Below are 6,000 nucleotides of genomic sequence, written 5' to 3'. Positions count from 1 at the left end.
AGCCAAGGTTCATATTTTACACACCACCAATCAAAAATGTCACAAAAAGTGCACAAAATCTACTCTCATCCCAATTCCCTCACAAATGACCATAATGCTGTTTTGTCTGTTGTATGAATAGCAACAGGTGGATACACAGGTTAATTGTACCTTCTGTCAGGCACCTAGTGGAATGTAATCATCCATCCATCCATCCATTTTCTGTACCCCTTTATCCCCCACAAGCGTGCTTGAGCCTATCCCAGCTATCTTCGGGCGAGAGGCGGGGTACACCCTGAACTGGTCGGCAGCCAATCGCAGGGCGGAATGTAATCAGCCAAAGCTATAGAACAGCTGACTTCCTGTGTATGCTATGTTTACGATCATACAGCGACTGAAATAAGTACTTACAAGTCACCATATTTCTCACTAAATATACAACCCCAATTCCAATGAAGTTGGGACGTTGTGGTAAACATAAATAAAAACAGAATACAATGACTTGCAAATCATGTTCAACCTATATTTAATTGAATACACTACAATGCTGCCGCTGTATCTAGGATTGATTACATGATTGCTTCAAGCCGAACTTTCTAATATAAATGTATGGCTGGTGTCTTCAGACAAAGGTTAAATGCATGTATATCATGTATTTATACAAATATGATATCATTCATGTTAACACCATCTATTGTCATCTTTGGTGGTTCTGTGGTGACATCTTGTGTTTAAAAAAGTAGATGTTTAAAGATCCTATGGGTGCTTTGTAATGGTCCCCTTCCGCAACCACCCGAGCGAGGAGGAAGTGCTTTGACCTGATTTGCCGAATGCGAAGGTAGTTAGCGCATATACCAGATTGTGCTGCTTGTATCTATACACTACCTCGCTGGCATAGATAGATGAACACATTTGTATTATTTGGAGTAAATAAATTATGATTTTTGGACCAATTAAGTGAAGTTTGGTCATCTCTCACTGCACACTAATGTGCCGTGACACAGTGGCACTACACTGTGTGTACGTGGTGCATGGACACACAGCCAAACAAAAATACCACCTGCCCTACCACCCTGCACCTCCACGACATCACTGAGCAATCAAGTAAGTGCCGCTGATCAGAAAGTAGCGCTGTTAGCTTTCACTTGCAGCTCTGCTTTCTGTGGATGAAGCCACCACCGGCTAATTTAACCAAACCCTTCCTTCTCAACAATCACAACAAACCACATTTTCCATTATATGTCCCCTTTAATACTGTGCGTTGCTGTGCTCGTGCGTATTTTTTTAAAAACACAAAGTCTCCTTTTCCGGGCTTTTGCATGTGTGCTTCTATGACGTGTCATGACTAGGCACATGTCGTGAGAAGCGCGCGTGCGCGTGTGTTTGTGTGCGTGTTGTGAGAGAGTGTAATGCATGTAGACAAGCCAAGTGTAAGAGGCCTGGCAGACACAACGCCCACATTTCCCCGCAGCTCTGAGCCAGGCTATGCGTGCAGCCGGCCAAGTTCAAACTAAGACCACGTTAGACTCAAACACACGCACGCACACACACGCAGGTTCATGCGCACACACACGCACACGCACACACACAGACACACAAAAGCAGCCATGCAGGCTAATTTATGTCTGCTCCAAAAAGCAAACAAAATAGGAGTAGAAGCGAATAGAGATGTGGATATGTCTTTTTTTGGTTTCATTCTCTGCAATGTTGACCTTTTAACAATGAATTTGACGCGGCAATTAACTTATGGCACTAATGAATCAAATGTGTTCGTGAAATTGTGGCTTTTCATGTTGACCATTAAAGCGCATTCTCGGGTGCACATTGATCTCTATGGGAGGCACGTTTCCTTTTTTTCCTTAAATTGAAATTTAGATTCAAAATTCCTTTAAAGGCTCAGCTTGAGCCTTCCTGTATGAAGTTTGAATGCTCTCCCGGGTTCCTCCCACATTCCAAAAGCATGCATGTTAGGCCTGCCGCACACTGCGCGATGCGGTCAAACCAGAAAATGACAGTTGACGACTTACCCCTACAAATTGAGTGATTGGATATATGGACGCCCTGAACAGTGAGCCTGTATGGGCATTTGATGCTGCACATACAGTATCTTGTACTTTATCACATTTATTGAAACCATTAAAAGTTAGATCAATAGTGAAGGAAGAAGCATGTTGCTCAAGAAAGTGGACGTTGGTGAAAATTAAAGTGAGAGTGTGAATATTTTAAAGAGTTCCTATTCATTTGGCGTGTACATTTTGCCCATAAGCTTTGCTTTTTCATCCACAAGCAAATTAAAAATGATAAATATAGTTAAGTATTGTTGTAAAACACAATATTTGATGCTTTATATACTGTATTTATATGGCTTGGGAGTGGTTAGCTAGCTTGTCAATTAGTCTGAAATGCATTGTGAAGTTCATGGTTGTTTATATATGAAGGAGATGAAGATGAAGGAGGTCATCAAGTGAATTTTATGAATTAATTAATTTCACAGCACACATACAGTTTTGCATACACTGTAACAATATGTACAGCTTTTTGTGTGGTTAATGCTGTAAACATACTTCTTGTGTTTGTGCACTGTATGAAAAAAAACAGAAATAACACTAACAATCTATCAGGGACTTTGAACTTTTACGCAGTATTGTATTGTTTTAAAACATACCCAAAAATGTTAAAAAGCAAAATCTCAGTCTTTGTTAGCTGTTTGTGAAATTCTGTGCTTGTGCGCTGCATTTGCTAACATACTGTGCATCTCCTGGGGGCTAAGCCCCCCCATCCATAAAACCTAATCTTTGGCAGTTTTTCCTGTTGCTTCATTTTCTTTCCCATTTTGTCTTGCAAGTGAGAATTTTGCCTACTAATATGATTTAACAAAACAAAACAACAACAAGACTATAGATCCTCAAACAGGCAACCACTGACACCACAATAATAATAGTTCCTTCTTAATTTGGCTGTCTGGGGCGGGCTCACTTGGCATCTTCACCTTTGGTAATTTCACGCGCCAGCTCATTCTGCGTTTTGCAGCTGCCGAGGAGATGAGATATCGAGCTGGCAGCTAAGATAAGATGAAAGAACAAACAATACACTGAGGGAGTCCCAAAAATGGAACATCACAAAACCCTCTTAAGTGGTACTTTTTTTGTGTACAGTGCTCAAGGAATATACCTTGGGAGAATTGACTATTTGCAGTGGAGGGTTACAAAAAAAAGAAGCAGGATTGTCATTATAGATGAAGGACAACCTTTTAAACGTTACATGTCTCAATGCGGCGGACGACTGGTTAGAGCGTCAGCCTCACAGTTCTGAGGACCCGGGTTCAATCCCCGGCACCGCCTGTGTGGAGTTTGCATGTTCTCCCCGTGCCTGCGCGGGTTTTCTCCGGGCACTCCGGTTTCTTCCCACATCCCCAAAACATGCATGAATTGGAGACTCTAAATTGCCCGTAGGCATGACTGTGAGTGCGAATCGTTGTTTGTTCCTGTGTGCCCTGCGATTGGCTGGCAACCAGTTCAGGGTGTACCCCGCCTCCTGCCCGATGATAGCTGGGATAGGCTCCAGCACGCCCGCGACCCTAGTGAGGAGAAGCGGCTCAGAAAATGGATGGATGGCTGTTTCAATGCTTCAATATGTTGTATGTTATCATCTGCAATAAATCAAATAACCAATTATTGAATGGGATAAATTATTGGGGGAAAAAAATGCAAAATTGTCAAATAATCCCCAAGGGCACCATTATTGAAGTACAACCCCAATTCCAATGAAGTTGGGACGTTGTGTTGAACATAAATAAAAACAGAATACAATGATTTACAAATCATGTTCAACCTATATTAAATTTAATACACTACAAAGACAATATATTTAATGTTCAAACTGATCAACTTTATTGTTTTTAGCAAATAATCATTAACTTTGAATTTTATGGCTGTAACACGTTGCGAAAAAGCTGTGACAGGTGGCAAAAAAGACTGTGAAAGTTGAGGAATGGTCATCAAACACCTGTTTGGAACATCCCACAGGTGAACAGGCTAATTGGGAACAGGTAGGTGCCATGATTGGGTAGAAAAGGAGCTTCCCTGAATTGCTCAGTCATTCACAAGCAAAGGTGGGGCAAGGTTCACCTCTTTGTGAACAAGTGTGTGAGAAAATAGCCGAACAGTTTAAGGACAATGTTGGTCAACGTACAATTGCAAGGAATTTAGGGATTTCATCATCTACGGTCCATAATATCATCAAAAGGTTCAGAGAATCTGGAGAAATCACTGCATGTAAGCGGCAAGGCCAAAAACCAACATTGAATGCCCGTGACCTTTGAGCGCTCAGGCAGCACTGCATCAAAAACCAACATCAATGTGTAAAGGATATCACCACATGGGGTCAAGAACACTTCAGAAAAACAATGTCAGTAAATACAGTTCGGTGCTACATCCATCAGTGCAACTCAAAACTCTACTATGCAAAGCAAAAGCCAATTATCAACAACACCCAGAAATGCCGCCGGCTTCTCTGGGCACGAGCTCATCTAAGATGGACTGATGAAAAGTGGAAAAGTGCTCTATGGTCCGACGAGTCCACATTTCAAATTGTTTTTGAAAATTGTGGACGTCGTGGCCTCTGGGCCAAAGAGGAAAAGAAGCATCCGGACTCTTATGGAAGCAAAGTAAAAAAGCCAGCATCTGTGATCGTATGGGGGCTGTGTTAGTGCCAATGGCATGAGTAACTTACACATCTGTGAAGGCACCATTAACGCTGAAAGGTACATACAGGTTTTGGATAAACATATGCTGCTATCTAAGGAACATCTTTTTCATAGAGGCCCCTGCTTATTTTAGCAAGACAATGCCAAGCCACGTTCTGATGTTACGACAGCGTGGCTTCGCAGTAAAAGAGTGCGGGTACTAGACTGGCCTGTCTGCAGTAAAGACCTGTCTCCCATTGAAAATGTGTGGCGCATTAAGAAGCGTAAAATACGGCTACGAAGACCCCGGACTGCATAACAGCTGAAGCTGTACATTAAGCAAGAATGGGAAAGAATTCCACCTACAAAGCTTCAACAATTGTTTATCAGTTTATTTTTGAAAGGGGACAATGCAATTTCATAAAACACATGAAGTACACATGGTTAAAAAAGCCAGAATTAGCCAGAAGGCTAGTTTTCATCTGTAGTCCCCTGGCCATGATGTAAAAAAGCAGTAAAATACATCTACAAGACAATATAATACAGGATACATAATCAAACTATACTATTAAGAGAGAATAAAACCATAATTTTTTTGATCATAACAAAAAGACAACATAGCATACTTGTCTTTTAGTGTTGGCAGCTATAGGTGTTAACTAGCCACATTTTCAGTTTTTTTGTGAAGGCCTTGTATGTTGTAAGCAGTTTAACCTCCTCAGGTACTGAGTTCCACTCACCAGCGCTCCTCACTGACCAGGCTGACTTACTGAAAGTGCTCCTGCGCAGAGGAATGAGACAGTCACCTCTGACAGAGCCTCGAGTGACACGCTCAGAGCTGTTTCTTTGGCTGATGAACTCAGCCAGAGGAGCTGGGGCCAAATCATGCAGTACTTTATAAATCAAATTTAAATCTGCAAATATGTGAAGACGGTCCCAGTTTAAAAGACTGTATTTTTTTTAAATTGCACAGTGATGATAGTGCCTTGGTTTTTTATCCATCACTTTAATTACTTGTTTGTACAAAACTTCCAATGGTTTTTTTGCATTCTGACCAGCCTGGGACCAACTGGTTATGCAATAGTTAAAGTGACTAAGAATCATCGAATGCAGGTAAATTTTTGCAGCTTCAGTTTCATTCCGAATTGCACGAAAATTTTCGAGGTTTAATTTGATATTTTTACACAATTTGTCAATATGGGCTTTAAAGGAAAGCTGTGAATCTATTATTAACCCAAGATATTTGTATTGGCTGACAATTTGCATTTTTTCTCCATTAACAAGTATGTCGGGGTCAGGTGATACTCTATTTGTTTTAGTGAAATACATGCCTACAG

The 6,000-nt window shown here is 41.1% G+C and overlaps 1 protein-coding gene across 1 annotated transcript in view; it reads left to right on the top strand.

Moving 5' to 3' along the window:
- The first annotated feature begins 779 nt into the window (after positions 1-779).
- The window catches only part of rad50 (RAD50 homolog, double strand break repair protein), a 32,876-nt gene continuing 27,655 nt past the window's right edge, over positions 780-6,000 (top strand). Inside the window, exon 1 of the mRNA XM_061751822.1 lies at positions 780-1,083. The gene's annotated coding sequence lies outside the window, so the exon portion shown is untranslated. The remainder of the gene's footprint in view (positions 1,084-6,000) is intronic.

This window comes from Phyllopteryx taeniolatus, chromosome 17 (genome assembly GCF_024500385.1).
Source record: "Phyllopteryx taeniolatus isolate TA_2022b chromosome 17, UOR_Ptae_1.2, whole genome shotgun sequence".
Lineage (NCBI taxonomy): Eukaryota > Metazoa > Chordata > Actinopteri > Syngnathiformes > Syngnathidae > Phyllopteryx > Phyllopteryx taeniolatus.
The sequence above is the reverse complement of the archived record's forward strand: the minus strand, read 5'-3'. Positions and strand labels throughout refer to the sequence as shown.